Source organism: Papio anubis, chromosome 15, assembly GCF_008728515.1.
Source record: "Papio anubis isolate 15944 chromosome 15, Panubis1.0, whole genome shotgun sequence".
Classification (NCBI taxonomy): Eukaryota; Metazoa; Chordata; class Mammalia; order Primates; family Cercopithecidae; genus Papio; species Papio anubis.
In genome coordinates, this window is record NC_044990.1 from 6,477,506 (window position 1) to 6,491,737 (window position 14,232).

General features: G+C 44.3%; 1 protein-coding gene across 3 annotated transcripts in view; it reads right to left on the minus strand.

Moving 5' to 3' along the window:
• Window positions 1-14,232, minus strand: part of USP12 (ubiquitin specific peptidase 12) — a 170,283-nt gene that overhangs the window by 102,739 nt on the left and 53,312 nt on the right. The gene's annotated exons all lie outside the window — the stretch shown is intronic.

Here is a 14,232-nt window from a genome sequence, read left to right on the forward strand (position 1 = left end):
AGGAAGGGGCGCGGCGGGGAGGCGCGGGGGCGAAGGAGGCGGCGGCGACCTGGGAGAACCTCGAGGGGACCAGCTGCGACACCCACCGCGGGCGAGGGGACGGCGAGCCCCCGCTGCCTAAACAGAAAACAGAGGCGATGATCTGGGTAACTACGCGCGGAGTGGGAGGAAACCTGCTCTGTACAGTTAAGATAACCCGGGTTACCCAAGCACTTGGTTTGTTTCTTTTTACGTATATTGGATGAATCACCGGAGTCAAACACAACTTAGAAAAAGACAAAATAATTAAATAAAAATGAAGAGGCAAAGAACGAATTACACATGTTTAACTCTTTGAATTAAGAAGAAAGATAAGTAATGGGGGAAGGAGAGGAGCGAATCCTGCTGGCCTGTTGGCCGTAAATTTATAACAGGCTTCTAAATATCTGCACATTGAGCTGCAAAATAGGGAAGATCTCAAGCCAGCAGTGATGATGATATTACCAGAGACAAGAAGCCCGCAAGCAAGAAGAATGCCCTGTGAGAAATCCTTAGGCAGTGCTGGCTACTGGCATGGGTAGTTCCTCTTTTCTCCTTTTCTAAAATTCATATTTGCACCCTGTTCTTCATGCCTGGCAGCTCAGCTTTATTTTTTCCTATTTGAGAAAGTAGCTCAAGTGAGTAGAATAACTTCATAAATTACTATGTTAGAAAGCTTGTGGTATCTTCGATTGGTGAACTCGTGATGGGGTACTTTTCTGGGTTCCCCTAATTCAGTGGGATTGAGGATCTGAATTCAGGCAGAGCTGTAAAATCAGAAGTGCCTCACCTCACGGGTTCAAAGCACTCAAAAACAAAGCATTCAAACAAAATTTAAGTGAAAAATAGACTTCTGGTACATGAATACTGTTTCCATAGTGATTCCATTATAAGCTTGCTTGGGGGGAGAATGCAGATTGAATATAGCTAAGTCCCATGGTAGCCGGCCTGGTTCTCCAAGCGCCTGCCTCCATGGAAGCCGAGAGCCCTGATACCCCAGCCAGGGGCTTCCCTCTCTAGACTTGCAAGCATCACCCACCTGAAGTCTTTCTTGCTCTTTTCTAACCCCTGTTTGGACAAGGGTTTCTACATCTTAGCCCTCTAGGGCCCACCTGGGCTTTGTCCGAGTGTCCCCATGCCCGTCTGTCTGCCCATCCTGATAAACAGCTGTGGTCATCCTGTCCTTTCCCCTTGCTGTTCTATTCCAGCAAACAGATCTGATGTGCCAGAATTTTAGCCCTGCCTCCATCCCGCTAACCACCCATACACCTCCTTGTCCATTAATCCTAACGTGTCACAGGAACAAAAGCCACCGGCTTTACATGTAAGTTTATATAAGAACAAGGCCTTTCTAAAGTGAATTTCTAGGCCTGGTATGGTGGCTTACACCTGTAACTCCAGCACTTTGGGAGGCCGAGGCAGTTGGATTACTTGAGGTCAGGAGTTGGAAGACCAGCCCCGCCAACATGGTGAAGTCCCGTCTCTACTAAATACAAAAATTAGTCGGGTGCAGCGGTGCACGCCTGTAATCCCAGCTACTCAGGAGGCTGAGGCACAAGAATAGATTGGATTCTGGAGGTGGAGGTTGCAGTGAACTGGGATTGCGCCACTGCACCCCAGCCTGGGTGACGGAGTGAGACTGTCTCTTGAAAATAAATAAATAAATAAATTTCTAGGCTGGGCACAGTGGCTCAGGCCTGTAATCCCAGCACTTTGGGAGGCTGAGACGGGAGGATTGCTTGAGCTCAAGACCAACTTCCTTGCGACCAGGGAGTTCAAGACCAGCCTGGGCAACATAGTGAGACCTTGTCTCTACTAAAAGTAAAAATAAAATAAATCAGTGGTGCATGGTGGCACATACCTATAGACCCAGCTATTTGGGAGGCGAGGTGGGAGGATCACTTAAGCCCAAGAGATCCAGGTGGCAGTGAGCCATGATTGAGCCACTGCACCATAGCCTGAGCGACAGACCAAAACCCTGTCTCAAAAATACAGCGTGATGGCTCTTGCTGTTGTAATCCCAGCACTTTGGGGGGCCAAGGCGCGTGGATCACTTGAGGTCAGGAGTTCGAGACCAGCCTGGCCAACATGGAGAAACCCCGTGTCTACTAAAACTACAAAAATTAGTTGGGCATGGTGGTGAGCACCTGTGATCCCAGCTACTGGGGAGGCTGAGGCAGGAGAATCGCATGAACCTGGGAAAAACCAGTGAGTCGAGATTGCACTACTGCACTCTAGCTTGGGCGACAGCGCAAGATTCCATCTCAAAAATAAAACGTAAATTAAAAAAGAAATAAAATGGATTTGTTAGAATTATCTGGAGTCGTGTCTAGCTGATGTTGGAGCCGTCTAAATTCACAGGTAAAATCATGAAACCTGATCACAGAGCCTCACAATGCCTTGTCTCCTATGGTTGACTGGAGAGGCAACAAACATAAGAGAGAGATTCTTGAATCTATGTGCTAGGTGTTGCACTGAGTGTTCTTTACCATATGTCATGCAGTTGGAGAATAAGTTTGGCTGAAATGCCACACTTTTGGACCCTGAGCTTGGAAAGGGTAATCTGGCTTTAGAACACAGCTTTACACAGCTGTGTAATCAGCTTTACAAAGGGCTTCCCTGTGCCTAGCAAAAGATGAGTTTGTGTCAAACTGACTCCTTTTGGGCCTTCTTGAATATGCAAACTACAAAATATGCCCAGATGCCTCAGGGACTAGGCAAGTAAATGAACTATGTCCAACCTTAATCCATTTAGTCAGCACAGCATTTTATAATTTTTTCATTTTCATACCTTTACACAAGCCTACACTCTCCAGTTCCTTACAGTCTGCCTCAAATTTTCCGTTACTCATTCTGTTCAACAGTTTAACATAAGTCACCTTATTATATAGTTCTGCCACCTCTCTTCTGCCTGAAGGCATGTGGGTTCACACCAGCTCACATAAATGAGTGAAGCTTTGCTTGTGATGGGTTGGGAAAGAAAGTGGTGGGGAGAGGTCCAAGAAGGGGTGTAACCATTTTATCCAAGCTTCACAACAACCCGATGAAGCAGGTGTTATGATTATCCCCACGTTTAGATAAGGAAACCAAGGTACAGAGATAACTTTTCCAGGGTTGCACAACTAACTAGTAAGCAGTGGAACTAAGGTTTGAACTAAGGTTCCACTTAGTTCCTATAGCTCCAGGAGCCATACCTGTGTCCACTCTACTACACCAGCTTTGTAAAAGTATTTTATTTTGATTCTGGCAGGATGAGGTTGAGAGGCACCGACTCTTTTGGGACTTGCATGAAGGTTTAAGCTACAAAAAAAATACTCAAATAGGTATTTCTTTGTTTCACTTTCCTCATCTGGAAAATAAGGGTAACAATTATGTTACAAGGATAAAACATGTTTCAAATAGTGTCTGGCACTCAACACAAAATGGAGAGCTTAGAATGGACATTCAAAGTCAACATTTTAAAAGCTGGGGGCCAGGCACAGTCACTCACGCCTGTAATCCCATCACTTTGGGAGGCCAAGGCAGGCAGATCACGAGGTCAGGAGATCAAGACCATCCTGACTAACATGGTGAAACCCCGTCTCTACTAAAAAATTAGCTGGGCGTGGTGGCAGGCACCTGTAGTCCCAGCTACTTGGGAGGCTAAGGCAGGAGAATGGCGTGAACCCGGGAGGCAGAGCTTGCAGTGAGCCAAGATCACGCCACTGCACTCCAGCCTGAGCAACAGAGAGACACTCCATCTCAAAAAAAAAGTTGGGGTGGGCAAATACAGCCCTCAGGCTGCCAGCTTGCTCCTCCAGATTTAATGAGCCTCTGCTATGTGCCAGCCACCTGCTTAGTACTTCAGATACATATTCCAATGTAACCCTTACAATGACCTTACAGATCCATCATTTCATACTTACTTTACACACAAGGGAGTATAACATTCATCATTGCACTAACCAGCACATACAGGGCCAGGATCCACACAAAGGCTCTGACTCTGAAACCTGTGGTCTCTCCACTTCTTTACCCAACCTCTTAATAGTTGAAGGAATCAACCTGCTTGGTGGCATTCATTAATATCATCCAGCCATCCAGCAACAGATGTCAATCAAAACAGTAATTGTTTTATTGGCTTGCATCAACAGATCAGCGACTTACTTTTCAAGCCCTTTTTTTTTTTTTTTTTGAGACGGATTAATTTTGGGATTATAAGCATGAGCCACCACACCCGGCTGATTTTGTATTTTTAGTAGAGACAGGGTTTCACCATGCTGGCCAGGCTGGTCTCGAACTACTGACCTCCAACCAACACGATACATTTCAAGGCTCCTCAAGCACTAACAGATATTCTGCCTGCTTCTCTGAATCTCTTCTTCGGGTTGGAGTTCCCCATTTTCTTTTCAGCATTTGCTCAGCTCTAATGAGAAAGTTCATCAGAAAAAAAAAAAATAGCACAAGAAACTGAAACATCCTCTGGCCTCCGAGAATCCTCCAGCATCTAGGTCTAACTTCCCCATTCCCAGCTCTGATTTTCTTTATTTGTGCCCTTAAGAGTTTTTCCTATGGATACAGTGTCTTCCTTCATCTTGCCTCAGAGGTACTTAGTATTTATTGACTAAGTAAACAGGATTTAGATATATACAATACATTGCTGAATAATTGAGCAATCAGAAGGGATCATGTTTGTGTTTCAGTTTGTCAACATGTTCTACATTTTTTTTTTTTTTGAGGTGGAGTTTTTCTTTTTTGTTTTCGTTTTTGTTTTTGTTTTTTTGAGGCTCTTGCCATCCAGACTGGAGTGCAATGGCGCAATCTTGGCTCACGGCAACCCCCACCTCCCAAGTTCAAGCAATTCTCCTGCCTCAGCCTCCTGAGTAGTTGGGATTACAGGCACCCACCACCACTCCCGGCTAATTTTTTCGTATTTTTAGTAGAGATGGGGTTTCGCCGTGTTGGCCATGAAACTCCTAAATGTGAAAACTAAATATGAAACTCCTAACCACAGCTGATCCACCTTCCTCGGCCTCCCAAAGTACTGGGATTACAGGCATGAGCCACCGCGCCCAGCCAGCTATCTCTCTTTCTGTCTCCCACTTTTCACAGAAGAAGAGTGTCTAATGAAAGCATTTGGAAAGGTATCCCCGCAGGGCGTGGTGGCTCACGCCTGTAATCCCAGCACTTTGGGAAGCCAGGCAAGTGGATCGCTTGAACCCAGGAGTTACAGACCAGCCTGGGCAACATGGTAAAACCCTGTCTCTATTGAAGAAAAAAAAAAAAAAGTTACTACATACTAGAGTCTTCTCTACTCCTTTCTTCCCTTCTTCTTCTTCCCTTCCTCCTCCTCTTCTCCCTCGTCCTCCTCTTCTTCCTCTTCTTCTTCACCTCTTTCTCCTCATTCTTCTTGTTCTTCTCTTTCTTTTTCTCCATCTCCTCCTCCTCTTCTCCCTCCCTCCTCCTCTCCCTGTCTTTCCAGCTTCATCTCCTACCTCTCTCCCCTCATGCACTATGTTGCTCCCACTTGTTCCTCAAACACTAACAAGCTCCGCAGCACCTCTGAGCCTTTGCACTGGCCTTTCCTTCTCCCCGGAACACTCTCCCTCCTTCTTCACACAGTAAGCTTTTGGCATGGGACTTCAACTCACATGTCACCTTCTCAAGGAGACCTGGCCTAATGCCTGGACCCATCCTGGCAGTTAGTGCTCAATAAATACTTGTTACTGAATGAATTGAAACTGATGAACACCTATACTTTAAGTATGTCCCACTCCGGAGCAAATAAAAGTAAAATAATTCTGATACACAGGGATGTTTTATCTTCTCCAAATAACACAGTACACGTCAAGGCTCCTCAAGCACTAACAGATATTCTGCCTGCTTCTCTGAATCCCTTCTTCGAGTTGGAGTTTCCCATTTTCTTTCAGCATTTGCTCAGCTCTAATTAGAAAGTTTATCAGGAAAAAAGAAATAGCACAAGAAACTGAAACGTCCTCTGGCCTCCAAGAAGCCTCCAGCATCTAGGTCTAACTTCCCCATTCCCAGCTCTGATTTTCTTTATTTGTGCCCTTAAGAGTTCTCCTATGGATACGTCTTCCTTCATCTTGCCTTCTCTCTACTACCTACCTCTCAAATTTTTCAGAGTAGCTTTTCTATATGTTTTACCAGGGTTTAACCATTTGTTGGAGTTTGTATGGTAAACCTTTGGCTCTACCTTGTCATTTTGCTGTCACTTTCACATTCAGATTTGCATTTTAGCACCCACGGGGCCTCCTTGCCACTTGACCTTCATCAGCCTACCTAGGGTACCTAGGGAGAGGTAATGTGCCACGTTGGGGTTTCCTGAAATGTTCAAGCTGAGTCCTCAGCTGATGAAAATACACATGGTTTCTACTTCTTCTTTAAATTTATACATATATATATATAGCTAAGCACAGCAATGTTAAACCAAATAAAAAATTCCAAAATATATTTAGCATGAAGAAACTCCTGTCATATACACAAGAAACTGTTAACGGTGATTTCCTGGAATGAGGAAGTGGGAACTAGGGGAGAAGGTACAGGAGGGAATTTTTACTGTATACTTTTTTAGTTACACATACGAATGTACAACTATTTCAAAACTTCAGTAAATTGAGTATTTTTAAAACTTAAAAAAACATATTTATGTGACATTATTTTTAAATTACTAGGGCACAGTTTACTTTTTTTTTTTTTTTTTAGTTTTAAAAGTAATGTATTGGCCAGGCCCAGTGGCTCACACCTGTAATCCCAGCACTTTGGGAGGCCGAGGCTGACAGATCATGAGGTTAGGAGCTCGAGACCAGCATGACTAACATGATGAAACCCCATCTCTACTAAAAAATACAAAAATTAGCTGGGTGTGGTTGCGCGCACCTGTGATCCCAGCTACTCAGGAGGCTGAGGCAGGAGAATCGCTTGAACCCAAGAGGCGGAGGTTGCAGTGAGCCGAGATCACACCACTGCACTTCAGCCTGGGCAACAGAGCAAGACTCTGTCTCAAAAAAAAAAAAAAAAAAAAAGTGATGTATTTTGAGCCTAGTTTAACTCTGATTCCTCTCTGCCTAAGTAGATCATACACTTGAACCCCCACACTCCCTCCTTCGGCCTCTCTCAGGGTACTTATCTTCCACTTTCATTAGCTCTGACTCTCTGGGTGAAGAAAGAAAACAATCTCTTTATACATGAAGTAAAGGACAAGCATCTATTTGCCTGCTTCAAGAGGGCTGGCCTTGGGTTGTTTTTCCAGCACTATCAAAAGGAAGAGGTTATGGGGGAAGTGAGAGGTGGAAGAAGGGAAGTGAACCTCAAAATTTCTCACTGTTCTCGTGTTCCTGCCACTCCATCCTCAAGACCCAAAGAGAAAACAGATGCAGTAGACTCCAGTCCATCACGTGATCAGTGCCCGCACCTGCCCACGAGGTGGTCCTGTCGCTGCCTTTTCCCCAGCACAGGGAGAGCACTTGCTCCTCCAAGCTCCTCTCCCTTGCTTGCTTATTTTTTAGAAGAATTTACTTTGGCCTTTCCCAATTCCCTCTGGTCAATTCTGCCAGGTATGTTGTGGACTTTTATTTCCTTTTTGTGTTTTTTAACAACAATTACACACAGGAGCAGATATATCTGCTTTCTGGCACAAACCTTGAGGATACACAAACGACAGATTTACGAGAATTTTTTTTCATAGGTTTTCCAGGTAAAAGTAAATGCACATCTGTCTCTCCAAAGCTGCAACCAGGGTTGCTTCTCCAGCCAGCCTGCCGCAGACTGGCATACAATGTCCCCAGAGCCACTTCTTCCTCTCGTCTGTTGCTGGTAAACAGCAAGGAGTTTTGAATCTTAAGGATTCTATTGTTAAGTGTTCCTGGGAAACAGGAAATATACAACAAAATAATGAATATGGGAAAGTCAAAGTTTATAAAGCTCAATTGTAGAAATAGTTGACCCTGAAATACTACAGGGTTTCAAGTTAAGACTTAGGGTGTCCGAAGGCTTGATTGACTCCCCCCGTACACACACACAAACACACATGCAGGATGTTCAGTTTGTGATTCTTTTTTTTTTTTTTTTTTTTGATTTTTTCTCACTCTGTCACCCATGCTGGAGTGCACTGATGCGATCTTTGCTCACTGCAACCTTTGCCTCCCAGGTTTAAGCGATTCTCCTGCCTTGGCCTCCCGAGTAGCTGGGATTACAGGCGTGCACCACAACGGTTGGCTAATTTTTGTGTTTTTAGTAGAGATGGGGTTCAGGCTGGTCTTGAATTCCAGACCTCAGGTGATCAGCCCGCCTCAACCTCCCAAAGTGCTAGGATTACAGGCATGAGCCACCATGCCCAGTCAGTTTGTGATTCTGAACAAGCTCTTAACCTTCTCAGCTCCAGTTTCCTCATTATACAATGGTGAAGATCCCTACCTCATCATGTTGTTGAAAGGATTAAATATGATACTGTACATAAGTTCTCAGCACCAGACCAAGCCCACAGGACAAAGGAGATAAAAGGAATGCGTGGTTGTTCACCTGGAATCTTTCTTCACCTGTTCTTAACAGGACACTTCAGTCAAAATAGCTTGTGATTCCTTGACTCAAAAGGTAATGAATTTCCAACAGCCAAGAGGTGGAAATAACCTGCATGTCCACTGACAGAAGAATAGATAAACAAAATGTAATATAAACATACAATGGATTATTATTCAGCCTTAACAAGAAATGGTATTTCGACACATGCTACAACATGAACGAACCTTGAGGATGTTATGCTAAGTGAAATAAACCAGTCACAAAATGATAAATACTATATGATTCCATACAGTATTCCATTTGTATGAGATACCTAGAATAGTCAAATTCATAGAGCCAGAAAGGACAATGGCAGTTGCCAGGGACTTGAGGAGAAGGGCAGGGGGAGTTATAGTTTAATGGGCACAGAGTTTCAGTTTTCCAAGATGAAAAGAATTCTGGAGATAGATGGATGGTTGCACAACAGCGTAAATGTCCTTAATACGGCCAGGCATGGTGGCTCACGCCGGTAATCCCAGCACTTTGAGAGGACGAGGTAGGTGGATCACCTGAGGTTGGGAGTTCGAGACCAGCCTGACCAACATAAAGAAACCCCATCTCTACTAAAAACACAAAATTAGCTGGGTGTGGTGGTGCACGCCTGTAATCCCAGCTACTCGGGAGGCTGAGGCAGGAGACTCGCTTGAACCTGGGAGGTGGAGGTTGCGGTGATCTGAGATCATGCCATTGCACTCCAGCCTGGGCAACAAGAGTGAAACTCCCTCTCAAAAAAAAAAAAAAAGAAAAGAAAATCCTTCATGCCACTTAACTGTGCACTTAAAATGGTTACATAATGATAAAGCCTATTATATGAGTCTTCAGAGGAAGCTGAGAGGCAGTTTGGCACAGGGGTTAGAAAGTTAAACTTGGGAAAGACCCTGACCCTTTCAGTTGGTCAGTTACTTCTTAAATCACAGGTCAGTATCTTGTAACAGTGTTGCATAAACACCAAGGCACAGTCAAAATTCAGGCTGACTATCCCTTACCTGAAATGCTTGGGACCAGGAGTCTTCTGAATTTATGATTTTTTTTCAGATTTGGGAATATTTGCATTGTCCTCACCGGCTGAGCATCCTAAACCTGAAAATCCCAAACCTGAAATGCCCTATGATCATTTCCTTTCAATGTCATGTCAGCACTCAAAAAGTTTTGGATTTTGGAGCATTTTAATTTCCAGATTTTCTGATTAGGGACACTCAACCTGCAGTAGGCATCTTTAATGGATTTTTTGCAGAGTGTTACCTAAATCACATTGCTAAGTCTTGTTATTCTTTTAAAATCTAAGCCCATCACACAAGAGCATGAAGATATGTTCGAGCATGAAGATAATATGTTCGAGCATGCTCTCTGGAAGCACTGATTGTCATAGTGAATGGTTAAATAAATGTCAATGCATCCACACAAGTGAATATTATTTAAGCCTTCAAAAGATTAAGACAGGGCCAGGCTCAGTGGCTCACACCTGTAATCCCAACACTTTGGGAGGCATAGGCGGGAGGATCACTTGAGCCCAGGAGTTCCAGACCAGCTGGGCGACATAGTGAGACACCCATCTCTAAGAAAAATTAAAATTACCCAGTCGTGGAGGCACACGCCTGTAGTCCCAGCTGCTTGGGAAGCTGAGGAAGGAGGTTCACTTGAGCCCAGAAGGTCAAGGCTGCAGTGAACAGTGATCACACCACTGCACTTTAGGTGGGGTGACAGAGCAAGTCCCTGTCTCAAAAAAAAAAAAAAAAAAAAATTAAGGGTATAAGTGTCCGGCTCAAAAACACATCCACAATCTATTATTAAGTTTAAAAGAAACAGCAAATTTCAAGATAAGATGTAATTACGAGAACAGGTATAATTTTATACCCAATATTTGGAAGATTATAAATTTAACTATTGTGATTAATTCTGGGGAGTAGAATTATAGAGGCTTTCCCTTTCTTTTTTGTGTACTTCATTTTTGTTTAACATTTCATATTGAAAATGTATTACTTTTATAATAAAAACAGTGTTTCAAGGTTATCAGCCCAGTAGCTTCTTGCTCTCTGTTCGATAGAGTTGCCATCGATATCATGGGAACTGGATGACATGGAGGCATTGTGAGGCTCTCTGTCTTTGCTCTTTAAGCCATCCACTGTGTTACAGGCATAATCAGGCCTTTGGAAATCATGTTGGCACCTCCCTGAGGTCCATTCATAACATTGCCACGAGCCCCCTCACAAAATGATGAAATATGGTCTAAATGAAGTGTCTCTTTGGAGGAATCTAGTCTTGGTTCTCCCACTTAACATCACTAGTGCCCTACTTAAAGATTTTCCAAGATATAGTGTGTAAAGAGTGTTGTAAGACTCTTACATAAATTAGTGAAAACTCCCACATAAATTTCTTTGCTGGTGTATGTACCCAAAGCCTTAGAGAAAGGGCAGCTGAGATAGGACAGCAGAGTGGGTCATGAGTCCAGAGACAAGTCTTCAGTCATCAGACCTGAAGCTCAATTTTTCTATCAAGGAACACATTTGGTGCAAGGGAGACAGACTTACTCAAAAAAACAAACAAACAAATAAACTCACAAGGACCTATTAGGATAGCTATATATATATGAAACTAACAAGCATTAGCAAAGATGTAGATAAATGCAGAGAAATTGTAACCCTTTTCTCTACAACAAGTGGAGAAATTGCTGGTAGGAATACACAATGGTGCAGCCAATGGTGAAGAAAACAGTATGGCAGTTCTTAAGAAAATTAAGCATAAAATCGCCATATGATTCTGCAATTCCATGTCTGGGTATGTATCCAAAAGAACTGAATGTAGGCAATCCAACAGATATTTGCACACTCACGTTCATAGTAGCATTATTCACAATAATAGTCCAAAGGTGGAAGCACCCAAGTGTTCAATGATGCATGAATGGATAAACTTAAAATGTGGTACACACATGTATACGGAATATTACTCAGCCATAAAAAGGAATGAAGACTGGGTGCAATGGCATATGCCTGTAGTACTAGCTACTCAGGAGGCTGCTTGAGGTCAGGAGGTTGAGGCCATCCTGGGCAACATAACAAGACCTATTTTTTTAAAAAAAGAAGAAAAAAAAAATAGTGATATATGCTATGACATGGATGAACATGGAGAACATTTTGTTAAGTGAAATAAACCAGACACAAAAGGACTAATGTATGATTTCACTTATATTAATATGAGATAGCTGGAATAGTCGAATTCATAAAAATAGAAAGTAGAGATTATCAGAGAGGGAATAAGGGGAAGTTATTGTTTAATGGGTACAGCGTTTCTGTTGGGGATGATGAAAAAGTTGGGGTATAAATAATGGTGATAGACGTACAACCTTGTGGATGTATTTAAAGCTGCTGAATTGTATGTTGACAAATGGCTAAAATGATAAATATTGTGTGATTTTATCACAATCAAAAACTAAAGAATCTTAAAAAAAAAAAAAAAAACCCTCACAAGGGACTTGAGGACAAAACAGAACGCCAATTTGTTAATTTACACCGATTTCCCTCCTCCTCCAAGTCCCCAGAGCACCATCACTTCCAAGACTGTGACCTGCTTACACATCCACTCTTCTGCTCCCACAGTCCACGTGTGCACCCTGGGGGCCACGGCTTATTGATACTTCCATGTATCAGCCTAGGGATCCCCTGCTGCCTTCTGAATAAAGGGCGCAAATGCACGAAGCCTGCTTGCGAATCAACATGACACCTGGCTTCCAATACGGCTTCCCTGCCCGTCTACTTCCACACTTCTCACTCACGGACTTCCCTGCTCCCCCCCGCACCTTGTCTCCTTTTCCATCTGTGCTGACCCTTTGGCTTCGTGACTCAGCTTTTGGATTGGCCACTTGGCTGGGCCCTTGGTCCCTGCAAGACTGAGTTTCCTGTATCTACTCCCTGTCAACTCTGAGTCAGCCAGACAGCTGAGGTCATTCTCTACTTGTCACCACTGATGCGGACGGAGAGCCAACACCACCAGTCAGTCACCCAGGCTGGAAATTTAAGCATCATCATTTCTTCTTTTCCTTCCCAGCCCTCCCATCCCCGCTTGCAGGCCAGTCAGTTCCACCCCAGGAATGTTCCCCCTCAGGTGTACATATTTCCTTCTGAAGCCCCATCCGCCTGCTGCTTGAGATCAGGGCCCATCATTCCCCAAAAAAACCACTGTCCAGCCTCCTGCCTCACCTCTAGCCTCTAGTCTGTGCCCTCCAGTTCTTTATGCCCTGCCAGAGTGACTGTAAGTCTGGTCCCAGTGCTACCCTGTGGACAAACCTCCACAGGTTCTCATTGCCAGGGGACCAAGTTGAAGCTCTTTGCGAGAACTGCACCCTCTCACTCCGGCCAGCCCACCACTCCAGCTCAGCCCTCCTCCCGCAGGCCACACTCATTCACACGCTGAACTTTTGCCTTTCCCAAGGGCTTCCACCATCCTCCAAATCTGCCCACATTGCTCCTTCTGCCAAGAGTGACCATGTGGCCTGGTTTGCCCAGAACAATCTCTGTTTATGCCTATTGTCTGGTGTAATTATTAATTAACCCCCTCCCCCTCCACCCGCCCAAGTGTCCTGGTTTGAACAAGTTACATGGTCAGATTACATTTGCCCTAATTCTTCACCTGGCAAATCTCTGCTCATCCTCCAAGATGCACTTCAATGTCAGAAGCTCTGGGAAGCTTGGCCGAAGTCCTGACCTCTCCTTCAGGACTCCCTCAGCCTCATGTATGACTTGATGATGGTGTTTACCAGCGTGCATTATTAGGCAATTGTTTACATGTCTAGTCATCCCTACTAGACTTTTTCAGTCTTACATATGCTCAATTAATGTTTGCTGAGGAGGAATGAAAAATGAATCCATTAAATAGTTACTAAGTAAGGGCCAGGTGCAGTGGCTTGCGTCTATAATCCCAGAATTTTGGGAGGCTGTGGCAGGCAGGTCACTTGAGCTCAGGAATTCAAGACCAGCCTGGCCAACATGGCAAAACTTCACCTCTACTAGAAATACAAAAATTAGCCAGGCATGGTGGCAGGTGCCTGTAATCCCAGCTACTTGGGAGGCTGAGACAAGAGAATCGCTTGAACCCGGGAGATGGAGGTTCCAGTGAGCCGAGATCGTGCCACTGCACTCCAGCCTGGGCGACACAATGAGACTCCGTCTCAAAAAAAAAAAAAGAAAAAGAAAAAAAGGACTATGTGCCAGGCATTGTTCTAGGTTCTTGGCAAAACAGATAAACATCCTCTCCCTCTTGGAGTTTCCATTTAAGTAGAGGAAAGAGACAGAAGTTAATTTCTGAACCATTCACTGTTGAGGGTACAGGTTCAGGATTTCCTTTGATTAAGCAGCCTTGCTCCTGGAGCTGGGGCTAGGACTCAGCTCCCCATAAGCCATACGGCTAAGTGAGGAAAGTGGGCCCCATCCTGGTCAAACAAGCATTCTGAGAGTAGGAAAGAAGCATGGGGCCAGGCAAGGTGGCTCGTGCCTGTAATCCCACTGCTTTGGGAGGCAAAGCTGGAGGATCACTGGAGTCCAGGAGTTCGAGACTGGCCTGGGCAATGTAGCAAGACACCATCTCTAGAAGGAATTTTAAAAATTAGCCAGGTGTGGTGGCGTGCCTGGAGTCCCAGCTACTCCAGAGGCTGAAGCAGGAGGA